At 48.0% G+C, this 22,978-nt stretch overlaps 1 long non-coding RNA gene across 1 annotated transcript; it reads right to left on the bottom strand.

Moving 5' to 3' along the window:
* Nucleotides 1-4,940: 4,940 nt before the first annotated feature.
* LOC308526464 lies at nucleotides 4,941-21,105 on the bottom strand. The gene is made up of 3 exons (XR_013996546.1): nucleotides 20,647-21,105; nucleotides 6,198-6,286; nucleotides 4,941-6,119 (listed from the first exon to the last, which is right to left on the bottom strand). It is a non-coding gene; the product is annotated as an uncharacterized lncRNA (long non-coding RNA).
* Between the last annotated feature and the right edge of the window lie 1,873 nt (nucleotides 21,106-22,978).

The raw sequence follows: 22,978 nt of genomic DNA, 5'->3' as shown, positions 1-22,978 counted from the left end.
TTTGATTTGGGATTTCTATCACAGAGGGAGCTCAGCTTAAAATGATCCTTGGGTTTTCCAAGGCCACTCAACTAGGAAGAGGCCGAGGAGGGAGGAGGACGGCAGGTGAAGATCCCCCCTGACCTGACCTCATGGCGGCCCGTCCAGCTGCCGCCTGCGTGTCCCTCCTCCCTCACCAGCCTCTTCTGTAAGGTGCTTCCTGTGGCCTCCTTTCCCCTTCTTTCCAAGGCCCTGCCCCTGGGGGAGCCGCCCCCTCTGCGAGCTGCCCTCCCCAAAGATGGGAGCCAAACTGAGCATATGGACCCCTGCAGGCCGCCTCCCCTCCGCCATTGGCTGTTGCAGGGTCTGAACCTGACCGGTCACCCCTGGGAGCTCTCAGCCTCTATCCCCTGATTCTCTCCCCTCTGGGACAGCTCTTCAGGGCGCACACTGGCCGGTCCCTGGGTCCCCCCTCATCCTTCCCACAAACACTCATTGGAGCTCTCTGTGTGCTCGCTCCCGGGTTCCACCGTGGAGGCAGCCCCCTCCCTGCTCCTCTGCAGGGCTGAGCCACCTGCTCCCCAGCACTGACCGCTCCTGAGCTTCAGGCCTGAGGTCGCTGCCTTAGACCCCCTGCCTGGGCTGCAGGCTTCTCCACTGTCCCTGACTCCTCTGGGCTCCCTGCTTATCCAAGGCCACCAGCTGTCAATCACAGAAGCCAAAACCTGGGGTGCGGGCTGGACCCCTCCTCTCTCCACTTCCCACAGGTGATCGCTCCCCTGAACCTGGGTCTGGAATGGATCTGGAATGTGCCCACCCCTCTTAGCTGACTGTTCTCATCCCAGGTCCCCCCGACACCCCTGTCCCTGGGTCTTGGTAGGGCCTGGCCAACTGGTCTGCCTGCCTCCCACAACTTCTCAGCCCCCTGGCACCTCTGGCATCCACCCCGCTGACCTACCTTTGTGAACCTCCCTCCCTCAGCCTCCACACCAGCTACACCCGCCAGGAGCAAAGGGAGGATGCCCTCCAGCTCTGTCAGCCCCTGTGGGGGAAGCTCCTGAAGGCGGGGCGGTATGCGAAGCCCAACTTGAGACATGCTGAGCCCGAGGCCCACCCAGTGCGCCCTGCGGCAGCCCTGCCTCCCCAGAGCCTGTCTCTGGGCAGAGCCAGGCCACCGAATACCGCCCCCCCCCCCACACACACACACACAGCTGCCTTCTGGTGCACGTCCGTGAACAAAGCGGCCATCATGGCCTCAGCCCAGCTGCTTGGGACCCACAGGCCACAGGCCAGCAAACAGGAGTCACGTGAAGGCGGGGGTTCTGAGGACTCGGTGGGGGGGGGGGCAGTCAGAGAAACAGCCAGCCACACCATCTGCCCCAGCTCCTTCACGACCTGGGTCCCCAGTGCCAACCACTGGACTGGAGGCGCCTCTCACTGGCTCCCCCAAAGGAGAGGCTGGCTCCTCTGCTTATCACCGCCCCCCCCCCCCCACCACACACACACACACACACACACACACACACAAACCCTATTTGACCAGGTAGTTAACTTTCTGGGGACTACAGATCCGTCTTGTCCCCTGGCTTGAGTCACAAGCCCTGGAGAAGCAGGACCCCTCACTGCCTGGCTTAATAGACAGGGGGCCCTGCTGGGGTCTGGCTGGAACTCTGTCCCCAGCTGCCTCCTTTCAGGTCAGCAGCCACCACTCCTCCAGGTCCAGGGAGCACATGCAACCTGCCACAGAATGACAGGGGACCAGCCCAGCTCAGGGAAGGAGCCCACAGGGGGCTCTTGGTCTCTCACTGGGGCTCTTGGTCCCAGGTGGCGACCTGATGGAGCCTCTCCACTCTCCTGCTTTCTCCCAGGAACCAGGAGCTCTCCAAGTCCCACCCTTCGGGAAAGTGACACCTTGGCTGCCCCCACAGAGCAAGGCCCAGGGAAACCCCAATCCTCCAAGCGTTTTAAATACCTGACAAACCCAAGTTCACCCTTGGAATGAGCCCTTCCCGCCCACAACAGCCACTACCACATGGGACACTCCAAGTCCTAGCACCTGGGAGGTTCCAGATAGGCTGGAACCCGCACACAGTTGGGGGTGGGGGGTGGGAATGGGGGGTCGACTAGGCTTTTAGGCGGGAGTCGCTGGGCAGGTGCACAGGAGGGCACTCACCTTGGTGACATTGAGGAAGGTGGTCTGGCCCATTGCTGCCCCTCACCAGCTTCCGCTCCAGCTCCTCCCTCAGATGAGCAAGTGGATCCAGCCCACATGCGGGAGAGAGCGCCTGCAGGATGGTGGCCTGGACTCCAGGCAGATGCACTTGATCTGGAGGCGGGGGCGGCTCCACACCAGCTGGGCTCGGCCTCCAACGGCTCCTCCGCCCGCGGGACCCTGGCGGACCCGGACGAGGCAGTAGCAGGAGCCAGGAAGCCCAGCGGTTCCTGTGACTCGCGGTACCCCAGGCGTGTCCCCCTTACCCATGTGGGCACCTGTGGCCACATCTGCCAGGCTGGCCTGCCAGGATGGTTTGCCGCTGCAGCGCCACCTGGTGGCGCCTCTGGGCAGTACCAAGAGGCCACCCTGGGCTCCTTGCTGCCATCCTGCTGTGCTCAGGAGTCTGGGTTAGTTCCTCCACCCAGCATTGCCTACTGACAGTCTGTCCCTGCAGAATAACTTCAACACAGGACACTTCTGCATTCTGACCAAGTCAGTGTCGAGAGCCAGAATTTTCCATTAGGTCACTGGTTTGCTCATCATCATGTACAATATCTGAGCTTTTAATTTTTGACTTATTTTATTAAATATTTTATATTAAAGAAGGAAATAATTTTTTTTGTAGATGTTATAAAGGAGGGTATGTCATTATATTGTCTGTGTACTAGGTGTCAGGAAGTTATAGTCAGCGGGTGAAATCTGGACTATTGCCTGTTTATATATGTCACATGAGATAAGAATCATTTTTATTCACTTTTTAAATGTTAGAAAACAATGAAAAGAATATTTTTCATACATAAACATAATATGAAATTAACATTTTGGTGTCCATAATTACTGTTTGGTGTCCATAATTACCGTTTTACTGGGAGCAGTCATGCACAATCATTTACACATTGTCATTGGCTACTTGCATGTTACAATGGCAGAGTTGAGTAGTTATGACCAAGATGGTATTGTCTACAGAGCCCAAACCATTTACTACCAAACCCTTGACACAGGAAGTTTGCGGACCCTTGTCCTACACAGAGTAGATGAAGGCCGTGTGCGTTATTATTAGCACTGTATTTGGATTTCAAATGATTTCAAATGTCGCATATTGCACACTTTAAAATCAACAAAATATGCCTAGCTAGTCTTGCTCAGTGATTGAGCATCAACTAATGCACTAGGAAGTCACGGTCTGCTCTGAAACCTGGATATTAAAGTAGCATCCTGGATATTTGGTAACATGCCCCAAAGGGGTGTGCTTTAGGGATAAATCTCCAATGAAATCTGTTTCAAGGGTATTTCAAGGATGAACCAACTTCCAGGAACTCTTCACATTTCGCCATTCTTGGAAAAAGATATCCTTGATGCCTAAATGTGATCATTTCCCAATTACACTAATTCTAGGAATAACCATATGAAGCCTTATCTGCAAATAGTAATATTGTTGGACTTGGAAGATAACAAGGTCCCTCTGTTTAAAATCCTCCCTGTGTCCCAATCAAAAGAGTGACTCTATTCTTAGTGTTTTTCTAAATATTTACTGTCCTCTGCAATTCATTTGCCCTGTGTACTCACTGTCTTTTAGTCACGCCAGTCTTTAAACTTCCAGATACTTTACATAATCTACCAGATGACTCTTATGGTTTATGAACCTTCTGAAGTTATAAGAAAAAATACTTGCTCATACTTGCTAATACACCCAAGTTCCCAATATTTCAGAAGCAATATTCTAAAAGACCACAAGATGGGGGTATTCCTGCATACAAGCAAATTCTCAAAGCAGTGCATTGAGCTCCCAAGTGTCAAGTTCTGCTTTGTTGGTTTCTGTTTGTTTGTTTGTTTTTCTAAGATTTATTTATTGATTAAGTTATTACAAATGTGTTCTTATCCCCACATTACCCTCCCCATCCTTCCCACTCATGCCCTCACCTCCCTGTTGTCTGTGTCCATTGGTTAGGCCTATATGCATGCAAATAAGTCCTTTGGTTGATCTCTCCCTCTTACCCCCACCCTCCCCTACATTCCCTCTGAGGTTGGTGGTCTGATAGATGTTTCTCTGTCTCTGGATCTGTTTTTGTTCATCAGTTTATGTTGTTCATTATGTGTACCACAGTCTCTGGTGGTCTAGTGCTTAGGATTCGGCGCTCTCAAGTTCTGCTGTGACCAATAAGGTAGTCATTACCCACATGAGGCTAATTTACAATGAAGTAAAAGGAGAAATCACACTCCTAAGTGGCACTAACCACCTATCAAGAGCTCAATAGCCATATGTGGCTGCTGGGTACACTGCTGAGCATTGCAAAATAAAACATTTCTATTCTCACAGATTTTCTAGTGATTTTAAAATTAATTTCCTTTCATTTAAAAAATGGAGAAAGTTTTAGAAAGTGCTGATTCTTCCTATTATTCATAATGCTGAACAAGTGGAAAGAACTTAAATGTCCGGCGATAGAATTTGGGTTCTCTGAATTGTGATTTAAACATATGCTGGAATATTACAAAGCCATTAAAATAGTCTTTTCTTAGAATGTGCAGGAAGGTTTATGGCATAATATTAAGAACAAGAGGAAGCAAAAAGTATGTGTACTTATATTTTCATAAATATATGTATATACACATTTGAATATATAATTCCAAATTTTGCAATTTTATAAGAGATATATATATATATATATGTAAAAGAAACAAAGGAAAAAGATCATACTATTATCTGTTAACTGTGGGATGTGAAATTATGGCGGATTTTATGTTCTTTGAACATGCCTTTATTTTTTATCTTTTTCCAATATCAGGGGAAAAATGAATAAAAGAAGAAACTATAAAAAGAATGTGAAATTTTTTGAACTTTTGCAAAAGCCAAAATAAGTTTCAGAAGATTCAGTAATTCACTTAAAAAAAAAAACACAACTAAAGATTTTTTCGATGTATAAAATGTTTTGTATATCCGCTCAAGCCGTCTGCATAATTCTTGTCACCAAGGCAGGAGTCAAGGCAAGTGTCATTCGTAGGATGCTCCCATGTCTACAGAGCAGCGGAGTGGTCTCTGGATTCTCTCTGTAGCTGCACCTGTCTAAACATTGAGCCCAGGGTGACATTCATTCATTTATTCGGAAGCAGATCTGTAAACATTTTCTATGCTCCAATTGTTCTGAATGAGAGTCTCCTCTGTATCCCTATTGCTAGTCCTTAACCGTAAAAATTCTTTTCCCACTGGTTCTTTAGGAAATTGGTTGAAATTCATGAAGACACCAGCATGAGTCTTAGGAACAGAAACTCATACTTTCCATCAGGGAGGACAAGGAAAACCTGGACACAGGAGGCAGCTTGCTCTGGGGGAGCCGACTTGGCTGGATTTGGAGCCCCACCAATTCTGGCCTCCTGTCTTCAGTTCTCTGACTTCAGTTCTCTGCTTTCTAAAATGGGAGGCACATGGGGACCATTTTGGGATTAGAACAATACATGTAAAGTGCCTGAATTATGGAAGAAAACTAGGTTTGTTTAGTTCTTATTATGCTGATGTTTATTTAACAAAAAAATAATCCATTTTTCCCTTTTATCAACCATTTTGAGCACTGTGAGATTTTACACTGTCTGGCCAGGTGTCAGGCTGTGTTTAACATTTGTGTAGCTGGAGGTGACCGAGGCTGCAACTACATCTGAAGTCTCTGCTTTTGTTTTTCCTGCTGCCTTCAGATTACCCTAAGAATTCCTTCTCAGATAGGGTTTGCTTCATGCACTATGATTAGTTGGCATGCACTCATAGTTCAGAGGGCTGGAGAGTGTCACCCCCAGGGGCAATGGTAAGATTTCTGGGAGGAGGTGGGGAAGGCATGGTTTTCTTAACTAAAATGAGAGAAGAGACTGTGAAAGGTGAGATGGAAAAAAAAAATAATCACAGATGACTCGTCAGGCAGACCAAATGTGAAAGCAGCACCTAAAAGAAATGTGGAATTTAGAAATTAATTTTCTCAAATACTTTGTATACACTTGCATGCTCTTGAAAAGCATTTACCTGCCCTGAATTCCAATGTTCTCAAATTTTCCATCGGGGAAGGTCTGTATGGATAGGAAGGAGAAGCAAAGCCTTCTGAGCTCTGGTAACTGTGGGAACAAATGAAGAGATTGAGGACAGGGAACTGCAGATGCCTCCTGCCCCCTCCTCTGCAGCCAGGACTCTCAGAGGGGAGAGGGGGACACACAGACACTGGGGTTAGAAGTGGAGGGCTGAGGACTGCTCCCCTGGGATTATCTGGGCAGACTGGGAGCCCCCAGCAGGGATGCTGCATGTCCTCACTCTCTGGGTGAGTAGAACTCCAGAGGGAAACCTGGAGTAGGACCCCAGGCAGGGACCCAGGCTAGCTACTCCCTGAGAGACAACAGGAGATACAAAGACTCCGCCCCTGTTGCCATAGGAACAAAATAGCTCCGCCTCCCATCCCATATAACACCCATGGGAAAGGCACTGGGTTCATTTAAAGACAGGATTCCCTTCCTGAGGCTGAGCTCAGATAGTAAACTGGGCTAAATATTTTCTTTGCTCCTCTCCCCTCTATCCTTCGGTGGGGACTCAAGACAAATTCATTTAGAAACAAGTAAAGAAGCTATATTTCTCCTGCACATTTAACATACTGAATATATTTGCAACTTTGAGCCGTACTTATCTTTATTCATGCGAAACTGTAACTCTATCTGACATTTCCTTCCTCGCTACAATGTGCAAAGGAAATTTCTTATTATGAAAATAGTGCTGTGGTTTTAGCTGTTGTGTTTCTGTGAAATAAGCTGAGCTTCCTTTCACCAGACACTGAGCAAGTGTCTTGTGAAAATAGCATAAAGGCTCTAGTGAGGAGAGAACCCTTCCTAGTACACTGGGGCCTTGACTTACAAGTGTCCCCACTAAGGAGTTTTTTGAGATACCAGCTGTCTCTTGGCTGATTTTTTGCATTGAGTTGACAGAGTAATTTGAGTTAAGGGGCGCCTTAAGGAGATCCTTAACGAGCTTGGTCTCAGAATGAATTAAACTCGTAAGTCAAGGCCCAATTGTATCTAGTGATTAAAGTAAAATCAGAATTTGTATGTATTTCTTAAAAAGAAACCTTCGAAAGTCATTGCTGAATTCCCACTCAGCACTGGGGGCTCTTTGGTCCTAGCACAGGCCTAGGCACCTTCTGAGAGGGAGATCCAGTACTGAAAAGGTCAGTTCTAGAAATGTCTGTAAAACATACATTTGGCAAATGAATGAAGAAAGAAGCAAAGAAACACTGACAAAGAAGATGTTCCACTCTGCCGACTTAAAGTTTGCTTTCTAAAGGAGGTCTGAAGCTTCCTACTGTTTTTTCAGCTTCTTTGGATTTCTAAAAGGCAGGGCCTTTGAACTCTAATGGGAGAAAGAGAAGAAAGTGCTGGGCATTCAGAATCATGAGCAGTGGGAATATTGGGGAACCTCAGACCAGTCACTTCATCTCCCTGAACCAGTTTCAATCTGCAAAATAACTAATATGTGATTTTTTAAAGAATATTTTTATCTATTAAATCCACTAGTGTGACATTGGTCAACAAGAACATACAGGTTTTAGGTGTGGGTTCTATGTGACAGGATCTGTATATTGCACCTTGTGCCCAACTGAGGAAGCAACACCAGGCTGGTGAACAGAAGATGAGGTGTAAAGGTGCATCATGGGTAAACTGGTCACCAGAGGCCAAAAGGGCTGGCCTGCGAAGGACCAGGAACAGGAGCCACATCCTGGCGTGAACCTGGTCTGCAGTCAGAGCCCTCTCCTCCCCAAGGCAGGTCATAAAGCAGCTACTGCATTTCTGAACAAGAAATTGAGACATGGGTTTTGACCAAAAAATTAAGATATTTTAAAAATTCATGAATCTATGTGGGATGTCCTAAAGAGGATTAAGATATCATATGTATGTACATGTTAATGAATCAGGTTTATTACAAATATGAAATAAAGGAAATCAAAAAAGAGCTCTTTGCTCAGGAATTCATTCAGCAAGTGTGTGATGTCTACCTGGATCTCGGGGCAGGGCCTTCACAGGTCACCTTTCAGGTGCTGAGAGGGCCTGAGAGACAGACAGGTGAACAAGAACCAAGGCCACACTTTATTTCAGAGGACAGGAAGAGCCATGAAGAAAACAGACTTAGCTTATATGACTAGGGAGCCACAGGGGCACAAAGGATTTCTATTGGTGCCCTGACCTATGACTTTAAAGGCAGAGGTTCACAGGACAAAGTGTGGGGTCCCAGGTGCTGTGGGTCAGAAACCTGAGGTGGTTCATTGGGTTGCCCTCCTCCCAGGAGGCCTCGGGGGGCCTGCTCATGGGGAGGTGGCAGATTCCCTTCCTTATGGCACAGTTCCCTTCTGTTCCCTGCCAAAGCCACTCCCAGCTTCCTGGGGCTCCCAAAAATCTTGGCTTTTGATCCCTTCCTCCAGCCTCAAAGCCAGCAACTCAAATGGGGTCCCTCCCTGGCTTCTCTGCCCCTCCTTCCCAGCCAGTTTTCACTTTGAAGAACACCTGGTTACTGAGGGCCAGGACCTCGGGGGGAGACACACCTCCTGTGCTTTCTGTAGAGGACCTGGGGTGTGTTGGTGTCAATAAATGTTTATTCACTGATTTTTAACAACACCACCACCAGAAAACTTGAGAGGTTGGCCCACATGGCTGACCTGGCATGGTGGCTAGGTTACCTCTATGACCTGTCTTACCATTCTGACCTCTGTTACTATTGTGACCTACTGACGGTGATATACCATAGGGCTAGATGGGGGCTCCTGAGCAAAGTGACTCCCCAGAAGGCTTAGGAAAGGGCTCCCCAACATATTTAAACTGAGACATGGCTGTTGAGACAGAGCTGGCCCCATGGAGACCTGGGGAAGCCACCCCAAAAGGAGAGGCAGTGCCCCAGGGCAAGGACAGCCAGGCTGGCTGGGAACAGCAGAGGGGGGGGGGCATAGAGGGCCCTAGTGTGGGTTGAAAATGCTGTCACAGCAGGAAGGCTTTTAGGCACGAGAATAGGGGGATCTGATTTATATTTTTTAAAGATCACTCGGTGATTTGACATTTGAAATGATATTTGACATGTGTCCTGAGAGCCCGGGAGGATTTGGGCAGATGAAGACGGTGAGATGTGCTTCAGGTGCAGACAGTGGACACGGCCTGGAGGCAGGACAGATGAACACTGGGGACCAGAGCACATGCCTCTCAGACCCTGTGAGTGATGGGACAGGGCAGGGAACCAGAAGACCCTGCATGGAGGGGGCAGGGCAGGGGGAAGGGGTCCTTCCATGGAGAGGACAGGGTAGGGGAGGCAGTAAACCCTCCATGGAGGGGGCAGGGCAGGGAGTACAGGGGACACTCCATGGAGGGGAGAGGGGAGGGAGGAGAGGGGACCCTCCATGGAGGGGAGCGGGCAGGGAGGAGGAGGGACCCTCCATGGAGGGGACAGGTAGGAAGGAGTGGGACCCTCCATGGAGGGGTGGGCAGGGAGGAGAGGGGACTCTCCATGGAGGGTACAGGGCAGGGAAAAAAGGGCACCCTCCATGAAGGGTGCAGGGCAGTGGGGACAGGGCACCCTCCTTTGAGGGAACATGCAGGGAGGAAAAGGACCCTCCATTGAGGGGACAGGCAGGGAGGAGAGGGGACCCTCCATGGAGGGGAGAAGGCAAGGAGGAGAGCAGACACTCTATGGAGGGGAGAAGGCAGGGAGGAGAGGGGACCCTCCATGGGGGGACAGCCAGGGAGGAGAGCGGACCCTCAATGGTGGGGACAGGCAGTGAGGAGATAGGACCCTCCATGGAGGGGAGAAGGCAAGGAGGAGAGCAGGCACTCCATGGAGGGGAGAAGGCAGGGAGGAGAGGGGACCCTCAATGGAGGGGACAGGCAGGGAGGAGTGGGACCCTCCATGGAGGGGTGGGCCGGGAGGAGAAGGGACTCTCCATGGAGGGTACAGGGCAGGGAAAAAAGGGGACCCTCCATGAAGGGTGCAGGGCAGTGGTGACAGGGCACCCTCCTTTGAGGGAACATGCAGGGAGGAAAGGGACCCTCCATGGAGGGGTGGGCCGGGAGGAGAAGGGACTCTCCATGGAGGGTACAGGGCAAGGACAAAAGGGGACCCTCCATGGAGGGTGCAGGGCAATGGTGACAGGGAACCCTCCATGGAAGGGACAGTTATGGAGGAGATAGGACCCTCCATGGAGGAGAAGGGCAGGGAGCAGAGGGGACCCTCCATGGAGGGGAACGGCAGGGAAGAGATGGGACCCTCCGTGGAGGGGGCAGGGTAGGGAGCAGATGGGACCCTCCATGGAGGGGAAGGGAAGGGAGGAGAGGGGACCCTCCATGGAGGGGAGAAGGCAGGGAGGAGAGGGGACCCTCCATGGGGGGACAGCCAGGGAGGAGAGCGGACCCTCAATGGAGGGGACAGGCTGGGAGGAGATAGGACCCTCCATGGAGGGGAGAAGGCAGGGAGGAGAGCAGACACACCATGGAGGGGAGAAAGCAGGGAGGAGAGGGGACCCTCAATGGAGGGGACAGGCAGGGAGGAATGGGACCCTCCATGGAGGGGTGGGCCGGGAGGAGAAGGGACTCTCCATGGAGGGTACAGGGCAGGGACAAAAGGGGACCCTCCATGGAGGGTGCAGGGCAGTGGTTACAGGGAACCCTCCATGGAAGGGACAGTTATGGAGGAGATGGGACCCTTCATGGAGGGGAAGGGCAGGGAGGAGAGGGGACTCTCCATGGAGCGGAAGGGCAGGAAGGAAGGGTGACCCTTTATGGAGGGGAAGGGCAGGGAAGAGATGGGACCCTCCATAGAGGGGGCAGGGTAGGGAGCAGATGGGACCCTCCATGGAGTGGAAGCGAAGGGAGTAGAGGGGACCCTCCATGGAGGGGCAGGACAGGGAGGAGATTGTACCTTCCATGGAGGGGGTAGGGCAGGGAGCAGAGGGGACCCTCCATGGAGGGGAAGGGCAGGGAGGAGAGTGGACCCTCCATGGAGGGGCAGGACAGAGAGGAGATTGTACCCTCCATGGAGGGGGCAGGGTAGGGAGCAGAGGGGACCCTCAGTGGAGGGGAAGGGCAGGGAGGAGAGGCGACCATCCATGGAGGGAGCAGGGTAGGGAGCAGATGGGACCCCCCATGGAGGGGAAGGGCAGGGAGGAGGTGGGATCCTTCATGGGAGGAAAGGGCAGGGATTAGATGGGACCCTCCAAGGAGGGGGCAGGGTAGGGAGCAGAGGGGACCCTCCATGCATGGGAAGGGCAGGGAGGACGTGGGAACCCTTCATGGAGGGGACCCTTCATGGAGGTAAGGGCAGGGAGGAGATGGGACCCTTCCTGGAGGGGACAAGACAGGGAGGAGATCGGAACATCCATGGAGGAGATGGGTCATGGAGGAGAAGGTACCCTCCATGGAGGGGGGAGTGTAGGGTTATTGGAACCCTCCATGGAGGGGACAGGTAAGGAGGAGTCAGGACCCTCCACCGAGGCCACAGTTCAGGGAGGAGAAGGATCCCTCAGTGGAGGGTACAGGCCAGGGAGGAGAGGGCAGGGACGGGGACAGAGAACCCTACAGGGATGGGCTAGACAGGGAGGAGAGGGGACCCTCAATAAAGGGGACAGATCAGGGAGGAGAAGGATATTTCCAGGGAGAGGAAGGGCAGGGAAGAGATGGGAACCTCCATGGAGGCGATGGGTCAAGAAGGAGAAGGTATCCTCCATGGAGGGGGGAGTATAGGGGACAGGGAAGGGAGAAGAGGGGACCCTCAATTTAAGTGGCTCTGCGGGAAGGACAAGGGAACCTCCATGGAGTGGGAAGGGAGAGGAGGAGAGGGGACCCTCCATGGAGGGGGCAGGGCAGTGGGGACGGGAAACAGGGAACCCCAAACAATGGGCTGGGCAGGGAGGAGAGGGGACACTGCATGAAGGAGGGAGGGCAGAGGAAGTGGGGACCCTCCGTGGAGGAGACAGGGCAGTGGGCAAGGAACCCTCCATTGAGGCTACAGGACAGGTGGGGCAGGGGACCCTCCATGGAGGGGTAGGGCAGGGAGGAGAGGAGACACTCCATTGAGGGAAGAAGACTGAGAGGAGAGGTGACCCTCCATGGAGGGGGCTGGGCAGGGAGGACAAGGGACCCTCCATGGAGGGGAGACGACAGGGAGGAGAAGGGACCTTCCATGGAGGGAGAGAATAAAGAGTAGAGGGGACAATGCATGGATGTTTCAGGTAAAGAGGAGAGGAGACTTACCATGGAGGTAACACGGCAGGGAGGAGAGGACCCTCCATGGAAGGCAAGGATAGTGGGAATGGGAACTCTATGTGGAGGGGGAAGTGAAGGGGGTATAGGGAACAGGGAACTCTCCATTGATAGGGTAGGGCAGTGCGGACTTGGAACACGGGACCCTCTATGATTGGCCAGTCAGAGAGTAGAGGGGAATCTTCATGGAGGGGGGAGGGCTGGGAAAGTGGGGATCCTCCATGGAGTTGACTGGGCAGGGAGGAGAGGGGACACTCCAGGGAGAGGGCAGGGCAGTGGGGACAGGGAAACCTCCATGGAGGCTTCAGGACAGGTGAGGGAGGGAACCCTCCATGGATGGGGCATGCCAGGGGTGTAGAGAACCTCACTTTGAGGAGGATGGGCAGGGAGGATAAGGTTTCCTTCATGGAAGGGGCAGGGCAGGGTGACAGAGAACCTCACTTTGAGGGGGCAAGCAGTGGGGAAAGGTAACCCCAGTTTGAGGGAGAAGGGCAGGGAGGAGACAGAATCCTACATAGAGGGACAGGTCATGCAGGAGAGGGAACAGGGATATCTCCATGGAGGGGAGAGGCTGGGGGCATAGAGAACCCTACTTTGAGACAGCAAGGATTTCAGCACAGGTCCTTAGATAGATGGCAGGGCAGGGGAGAGAGGACATCCTCTCGCGAGGTAGCAGGGCAGGGAGGACAAAGGACCCCACATAGTCTGAGCAGGATAGTGAGGTTAGGGCACCATCCATGGAGGGGCCAGGGAAGGGAGGACAGGGGAGTAGAGATAGGTAACAGGGGAAACACACCCCTCCATGGAGAGTCCCCTGTTCCCCCATGGTGGGGCCCTTGTCCCCCAGCCCTGCCCCTTCACAGCATTCCCTGTCCTCCCTGTCCATTGGTCCCTCCCCTGGTCCCCTGCCCCCACTGCCCTGCCTTCCCATGGAGGGCCTGCTGTCTCCGCTGCTCTGACCACTCTGTGGTTGGTCACCTTATCCCTCTGCCTTCTCCTTCCATGCCAGAGTCTTCTGTTTCCCTGCCCTGACCCCTCACTCACAGGCATCTGAGGGGCATATGCTCTGGCCTCTCCAGTGTTCATCTCTCCTGCCTTTAGGCTGAGTGTCCACTCTCTGTACCTGAAGTACATTCTCACCTTCTTCATCTGTCTAAGTCCTACCTGTGCTCTCAAGACACATCTCAAATATCATTTCAAATGTCAAATCACAAACAGGGGAAGGGGGGTGGGGGTGGGAGGTTAGGAGTGGGAAGTGGGGGATGGGAGTGGGAGTTGGGGGTGGGGAGTTGGGGGGTGGGTATGGTAGGTGGGGGTGGTGGGAGGGGAGTGGGGACTAGGGCGTGTGGACTGGGGAATGGGGGGTCAAGAATCAGGGGGGTGGTGTGCGGTGTGAGGTGTGGGTTGTGGGGTGTGGGTAGGGGTGTGGGTAAGAGTTTGAGGTAGGGGTGAGCGGTAGTGGTTGGGGATGGGAGCTGGCACGTGGGTGGTATGGGGTCGCAGGAGGGGGCTGTGGGTTGGGGGTGTGGTGAGTCCGGTGGGGGCTGGGTGTGGTTGTCGGGTGGCAGGTGGTGGTGGCCTGTGCGGAGTAGGGGGTAGGGTTGGTGGGTGACAGGTGGGGGAGGGAGAAGAGGGAATAGGGGGGATAAATGGTGATGGAAGGAGACTTGACTTGAAGGCAGTGAACACACAATGCAATCTACTCATGATGCTATATAGAATTGCACACCTGACCTATGCAATTTCATTAATGAATGTCACCCAAATACGGTTGATTAAAAGTAAATGAAAGGTGGGTCTTTTGAGGTTGATTAGGTTATGAGGGTGGAGCCCTCATGAATACGATTAATACCCTTTTCAAAGATATCCCATGCTAGACTTATCAGGAGATGACTTTATATGTTATATAAATGTCTAACCACTATTTTGTACACTTGAAACTAATATTGAATGTCATCCCTAATTGAAACTAAATTAAAGTAGTAAAACAATTTTGAATAAAAATGAAAATGCGAATCAGAGTGATCTTTAAAAAATGTAAATCAGATCATTATACTCTGTGCCTAAAAGCCTTAAGCGCTCCAACAGTGGTCAGCTCTACAGACAGCATCATGCCTGTGAGGGTGTTACACTCCTGGGAGAGGAATGCCCTGTTTTCTTCCTCCAGTAGCTCCCTTCATGGCTCTGGTGATGTGTGGCACTGGTGCAGGGCAGAACTGTGCTTCCTTGAGAGTGAGCTAAGCATCACTTTGGCTGCTTATTTGTAGTGTGGGAGCCAACACAGAAAAAATAAATTTAAGCCTTAAAGGTTCTCACAGCATTTCAACCCACCAAATGGACCTCTATCCTCCCTTCCCTACACTCCAGCCAGCCTGGCTCACCCAGCCTGGAGGAAAGAAGGCAGGGACAGTGCTGCCTGGGAAGCCAGTGAGCATGCATGTGGTCAGAAGTCTGGAGAGAGCTTCAGTTCTCTTAGGACAGAAATGGAGGGATGAATCTGCTGAAATCAGCCACCCATAAGGGGACTCAACTTTTCACTACATGATGACTGGATTACACCTGCATGATCCCACCATGCTCTCCCTCCCCTGTGGCATCCCAGGGGATCCATGGATCATCTACAACAGAAAGCAGCTCTCTGGCCTTTGAAAATCCACAGACCCTCTGCAAAGCCCTTAAGCTCACACGGCTGATCTCAGACTACAGATTCCAGACATCTTCAATCCTGGGAAGCAGCCTCTTTTGACTTTTTCATTCTCCTCCTACAAACAATGCCAGGTCTGTGTCTTCTGTACACTGCTCAAAGATGTGTGAGGACCCAGCGGGTGGCAGCTGGACGTGGTATACCCTGGGACATTTGCTGAGTGGCCTCAGACCCAACACTGACACTGAGCTTGAACCTGCATCCATCTGGTGAACACCACTCACCTCTACCTGGGGACTCCCTGAGAACCTACCTCATGCAACTTGAGTGCTTCCAGAGACTCTTTCATTAGCGGAGAATAACAGGCACTCGGCACATGGAAGCAGACAGGGAGGCAGAACATGGTGTGCTCTGGGACTTTTGCTGACCTGTCCCCGGGATCAGTGCTAGTAAAAGCCAGCTTTGGTGCCCTGCCAGGGCCTTCCTGAGCTTACTGGGCCTCAGGAGTGCCTGTCACAAATTGTGAATTGCTTTGTAGATGCAAATAGATTGCCCTGGGCCAGTCACATCAAGCATCTGACATTGTTCAGCAACAGAGTCGCTCCCAGGAAGCCTCAGGACCAACAAGCCCAGTGGCCAGCTTCAGAGCACATCAGAGAAGGATACAATTAGCCTCAGAAGTGGCAGATCCAAAGAGAGATCTAGGCAGGCACCAGACCCCGCTGAGATGAATTGCACTCCACGTGGTCAACACCTGTCAGCAGCTTATACACTATACTATAGGCAGGGTACACTGTGGTCGCAGCTAACTAGCCTGAGCATCGACTTAGTACATGCATGGGCCAACAGCCATCAAGAACCAACTGCCACAGGAAGGTTCACATAACACACACGGGACATCCCTGGAGCACTCAACTCAGATGATCAAGAAGAAATCGCCACTGGGTTCCACAGGACTCCTACTACACGAAGCCACACTATCAAGACCTGGATTTTAATACAAAGAAAGAAACACACAGAGGCAGCCAAAATGCAAAGAAACATGCCCCAAATTTAAGAACAGGGGACACATCCAGAAAAAATGCTAAACAAAGTGAGGCAAGCAATATTCCAGATACCGCATATATATATACATAAAATGGTTGTAAGGATGTTAATTGAAGTTAGGTGAAAAATGGATGAAATCAGTAGGAACTTGAAAACTGATAGTAGGCATGAAAAAGTATATTTAAGCCATATAAAAGATCCAGTCAGAAATAAAGAGTAAAATCTTTGAAATGAAGAATACACTAGAGAAAATAAGTAATTTGATTAAGGAGAGAATCAAATGAGTGATTTGGAAGACAAAGTCACAGAAGACAAAACAGCAAAAAGAAAAAAGAACTTTTAAAAATGAGGACTGTTTAGGGGACTTTTGGGACAACATGAAACATTAACAACGTCCACATTATAGGCGTACAAGGAGAAAAGAAAGATTAAGGGACTACACCATATTAAAAGAAACAATGACCGAACAGTTCCCTCACCTGGTGAAGGAAGAGACACACAAGTCCAGGAAGCAGAGAGTCCCAAACAAGATGAACCCAAAAAGGCTTGACACCAGGACACATCATCATGAAAATGACAAAGATTAAAGACAGGACATCTTAAAAGCAACCAAAGAAAGACGGTCAGTTACCTCCAAGGGAGCTCCCATAAGATTGTCAGCTTATTTCTCTACAGAAACATACCAGGCCAGTAGGGATTGGCACAAACTATTCAAAATAATGACAAGCTAGGACCTTCAACCAAGACTACTTTACCCAGCAAGGCTGTCATTTAAAATTGATGGAGAAATAAAGAGCGTCCTAGACAAGAAACAGCAAAACAAGTGTTTTACCACCAAACCATTAGTATAAGAACTATCAAGAAGGAATAAAAGGGAAACAGAGTTAAAAGAATAAAACATATCTACGAATAATCACTTTAAATGTAAGTGGCTTGACTGCTGCAGTTAAAAGACATGGTAGCTGAATTGATAAGAAATTAATAACCATATATATGCAGTCAACAAGAGATCTATCTCAGAATGAAAGATATACAGACAAAAAGCAAGGGGATGGCAAAAGGTATTTCATGCAAAAACAAATGAAAAATAAGCCGGGGAGGTAAACCTATATAGCTGACAAAACAGACTTTAAAACAAAGGCTATATTGAGCAATAAGAATGGACACCACAGAATGATAAAGAGAGCAATCCAACAAGAGGATATAACCCTTGCAAACATGTATTTCCTCAACATAAGAGCAAGTAAATGTGTAAATCAAATCCTGATGTACATAAATGGAGAGTTCAACAATAATACAGACGCAGTAGGGGATGTTAACATCCCATTGGAATCAATGGCTGGATCTTCCACACAGAAAATCAAGAAGCAAAGAGTGGCCTGGTGCTGGACTCTGCAGCAGCAGCAGGAGCACATACCCTAAAGCTGGAATGATACAGATGAGATTAGGCTGGCCCCTGCGCAAGGGTGACACTCAAATCAGTGAAGCATTCCCTTCCCCCTAGCGTGGGACATGCTCTCCTGGCTCCCCTAGGCTCCCCTGGCTCCCCTGGGCTGGGGCCCCTGCGGGTGGGGGTGGAGGGAGATGGGCGGGGGCTGGGGGGGGAGGGAGACGGGCGGGGGCTGGGGGGGGAGGGAGAGGTGGGGGGGAGACTTGGGCACCTTCTCACCCTTGTGCAGGGCGGCCTCACACCTAGTCTTTAAATTAAAAAAAAAAAGAGTGGAAAGAAATAACACAATAGATCAAATGGATTTAATTGGTATCTTCAGAGCATTTCACCCTGAAGCAGTAGAATATACATTCATTTTAAGTGGACGTGCAACATTATCTGGATAGACCACATGTTAGGGCACAAAAACAGTCTCAGTAAATTTAAGAAGATTGAAATCATATCAAGAATCTTTTCTGGTCATAACTGTATAAAACTAGAAGTCAATTAGACAAAACTGATGTACAAGTGATCTATTACTGAATTGTACACACCTAAAACCACCCTGCCCCAATAAATTTATTAACAGAGAAATAAAAACAATGACAAGCAAAAATAAATAAATAAATACATAAAAATTTGGGGATACATGGTGGTGAGAATTGCATGTCAATATACTTGATGTATACTTAAATGTGGTTAAAACTCTAAATGTTATATTTATTTTACCACAATAAAAATTAGTAATTATAGGATTAAAAAGAAAACAGAAAAAGAAAAAGAAAAACCTGTAAAACACAGAAAGTCTTGGAGGCTAATTGACATGTTACTAAACAATGAATAGATAACAATGAGATCAAGGAAATAATGAAATAATACCTTGAAACACATGGAAATGAGAGCACAACAATCCTCACTCTATGGAGCACAGCATAAGCAGTCCTAAGAGGGAAATTCCTAACATTACAGGTCTACCTCAAGAAACAAGAAAAATCTGAAATACATCATCTAACTTGACACTTAGAGGAACTAGTGCAAAAGAAAAACAAAGACACCATAAAGTGAGAAGAATAAAGAAAATAATAAAGATCAGAGCAGAAATAAACAAAGCAGCAAAAAACAAATGCAGGTGCTGGACTGGATGGTTTCACAGTGCATTTCATCAAACAGTCAGAGATGAACTAGCACCTGTTCTCCTCAAACTCATCCAAAACACTCAAGACAAGGGAAGACTCCCAAGCTCATTTTATGAGTTCAGCATTCTCCTAATCCCAAACCAGAATAAGACTTTACAAAGAAAAAAATTATAGGCCAATATCCCTGATGAATATAGATGCTAAAATCCTCAACAAAATATTGGCAAACTGGATCCAGTAATACATTTAAAAGATTACACACCATAATGAAGTGGGATTTATTCCAGGGATGCAAGCTTTGTACAGTATCTACACATAAAAAACATGATACATCGTAAACAAAATAAATAAAAATCACATGGTTATAACAATAGATGCAGAAAGAGCATCAAAACACAACACCTATTCATTATAACAACTCTCAGTGAAATGTGAATAGAGGGAATTCCCCTGAACATAATAAAGATTATGAAGAAGAAAGAAAGAAAAAAAGAAAGAAGAAAGTGAAAGAAAGGAAGGAAGACAGGAAGAAGTTGAAGAAGATACAAATAAATAAAAGCATATATGGTGTTCAAAGATAGGAAGAATTAACAACATTCAAATGTCCAGTGACGTATTTCAGAGAGCTACAACAAATATCACAAAAATTTATATGGAAGTACAAAAACAACAACAACAACAACAACAACAAAAAACCCAACACACACACACACACACACACACACACACACACACACACACAAAACAAAAAAAAAACAAAAAAAAAAACCACACACACACAAAATAAAACCAAACCAATAGCCAGAGTAATCTTGAGAAAGAAGAACAAAGTGGGAGGAATCATGCTACCTGATAACAAACTATACTACGAGGCCATAGTAATAAATATAGTATGGTACTGGCATAAAACGCACATAAAGATCATCGGAACAGAATAAAAAGTCCAGAAATAAACCCATACACTTATGGTCAATTACTATTTGACAAAGGACACAAGACTATACAATGTGGTAAAGATAGTCCACTCAATAAATGCAATTGGGAAAATTGGACACATAAGTAGAAAAATAAATGAATGCTGACTACCTTCTTACACCATATTGAAGAAAAAATGCAGAATGGATTAAGACTTGAAAGTGAGATTTGAAACCGTAAAAATTCTAGAAGAAAATAAAGGCAATAAGTTTTCATAGAAATATTTTTTATTCTGATATATCTATTTGGGCACCAGAAGCATAAGAAAAACTAAACAAATGGGACTACATCAATCTAAAAAGTTGTTGCACAGCAAAGGAAACCATCAACCCACTGAATGGGAGAACATATTTGCCAATGATACATCTGATAAGGGTTTAATATCCAAAATTTATGAAGAACTTAAAAAACTCAGCATCATCACAAAATAAAACAATCCAATTTAAAAATGAGCAAAGAACCTAAACAGACACTTCTCCAGCAAGGATCTGTAGATGATTATTACACAAATAAAAAGATGCTGAGCATCACTAATCATTACAGAAATGGAAATTAAAATCATAGCGAGGTTTCACCTCACCTCTGTCAGAATGGCTATCACCAATAAATCAATAAACATCAAGTGCTGGTGAATATGTGGAGAAAAGAGAACTCTCGTGTATTCTTGGTGGGAATGCAGATTGGTGCAACCACTGTGGAAAGCAGTATGAAGTTCCTTCAAAAATTAAAAATAGAACTGCTTTATGACCTAACATTTCCATTTCTGAGAATATCTCTGCAGAAACCTGAAACACAGATCAGAAAGGATATATGCAATGCTATGTTCACGGCAGCATTATTGACAATAGCGAAGATTTCATAGCAGCCCAAGTGCCCAGCAGCAGATAAATGGAGAAAACGCTATGGTACATTAACACAATGGAATACTACTCACCTACACACACACAATAGAAAATGAAGGAAATTTTACCTTTTGCAACAGCATGGATGGAACCGGTGAGTATTATGCTAAGTGAAGTGAAGTAAGCCAGTCAGAGAAATACAGGTTCCTTATAGTTTCACTTATATGTGGAATCTAATGAACAAAATAAACTACAATCAAAATAGAAAAAGGCTCATAGATACAGAAAACTGACTGAATACTGTCAGAGGGGAGGAGGTTGGGGGACTAGGGGAAAAGTGAAGGGATTAAGCAAAGAAAAGACCTATAGACACAGACAACAGTTTGGTGATTATCAGAGAGAGAGGGGTGTGTGTAGAAGAGGGTTTAGGAAGGATAAATTGTGATTGAAGGAGACCTGACTTGGGTCGGGGGGAGGGCGGTGAGACACATAATTCAACATACAGATGATGTATTACCGAACTGTATACCTGAAAGCTACATGATTTCATTACCAATCTCACCCCAATATATTCAATTTAGAAAAATAGGCCATTGTGGCACATGCTACAACCTGGATGGACCCTGAAGACATGATGCTCAATGAAATAAGCCAGTCACAAAAGGACAAATAGTGTGTGATCCCACTCACATGAGGTCCCTAGAGCCATCAGAGTCATAGAGGTAAGATGGAGGGTACCAGTAATGGGGGAGTGGATGCAGAGTTGCTGTTTAGTGGGGACAGAGCTTCAGTTGGAGAAGATGAGAACAGTGATGGAGCCAATGGTGGTAAGGGCAGCACAACAATATGATTGTTAAGTTGTGTTAAGGACCACTTACCACCACTGGACTGTGCTCTGAAAAACAGTTAAAATGGTAAATTTCATTGTGTATATATTACTGTGATAATAATATACCAAAAAAAAAAAACCAAAACATAGAAGGCACTGTCCTGGGTGTGGGAGAATCGGGTAGAGCTGTTTTCTATGGGTCCTACATGGGTGGTTGGGTCACTGTCAATATACTGGTTGTGAGAGTTTTATAAGATATTATTGAGGGAAACCGGGTCAGATTACATGGGCTACCTCTGCGTTATCTTATAAATAATGGAATCTACAATTATATTTTTAAAAGGTTAAAAAATAAAACAGGCGACAACCAGATTTGGTTGTCTTGCCCCAGAGAATCTGGTCCAGCAGGTCCAGTTGGGGTCAGGGCTGAGTATAAGGAATTGCCCACAGGAACTGGTGGTCAGTGGGATTGAGGGCCACCATCCAGACCAGTCACCTACACAGCTAAGTTCTCATCCCATCATGAAGCTTCCACAGCTTTTAATACAGCTGCTGTGTCTCAGCCACCTCTAATGCGATCACTGGGGGGAACAGCTCCTTCACTGTACCACCTGGTTTCTTAAAGGAGCTTCAAACCTTTTAACCATCTAAAAAACACAACACAGGTAGTGCAATCCTCCCACAGTGACCCTCTGCTTCATTAAACCACATACACCAAGTGACAAGGATGGGCCTTTTGTGCCATTCCAGGAACGTTGGGCCAGGGTCTCGTCGACAGAGCAGATTCACTTCTCGGTGTCTTGGTTGGGACCTGGGTACAGGGCCCAGGAGTGACGCTACCCAAGGACAAGGATGAAGGAAGGCAGCATTGTCGTTGGAAGCACGTGCCTTTTAATCATCTACAGATCTCAACTGTAGGAAAGATACCTATGCTCTCTTAAAGGTCAGGAAAGATAAATAATTTTTCTCTTTGTACTTAACAGAGTGGTGCTCAAAATTAAGGTAAAAATAATACCCTGTCTTCATATGCTCTCTCCTTCCATAGATGGCTCCAATTTTCCTGTCAACTTGAATGCAAGATGGAAGAAGTACTGCTGGTGGATGAAATCAACACATCCCTATTTTAAGGGGTGAAATGAAGATGAAAGACGGAGTGTCACTCATTAAGGTTTCATACTTTACTCTGTGGTCAAGTAGGGAGTTTGTCATTGTCCATCCAAACCTGTATCATTAGGGTAATAATGTAGGGCTGTCATGAAGGCCTTTTCAGTGTCTGTACCCCATAAAATCTTGCTCTTTTTGGTCCATGATGTGGGCCAGGGAGCCACCAATGCTCATCCTTTCCCACAGTGACTGAGGGCTCCAGGGCTCCCCTGGCTTGTGGATTTAGCTGGCAATGAGCACAGCTCAATCGTGTGGAGGTGGGACAGACGAGTGGTGTCAGGATGGACTTGGAGCAGCCCCTCATGGCTATCCTTGCCTCTGGCCAGACCTGACTCACATGGTGAGAGAGGCTCAGAAATGCACAACAGCACAAACTCCTTGCTACTTGGCACACAGGGCAGCACACTCACCCTCTTGTTCCTTTACCTGTGCAGCCAGCCAACTCAGTCACCTTCAGGGAGAACATC

This window comes from Myotis nattereri (assembly GCF_964212035.1).
Source record: "Myotis nattereri genome assembly, chromosome: 10".
Taxonomy (NCBI): Eukaryota; Metazoa; Chordata; class Mammalia; order Chiroptera; family Vespertilionidae; genus Myotis; species Myotis nattereri.
This window is presented reverse-complemented; position numbering and strand designations above follow the sequence as displayed.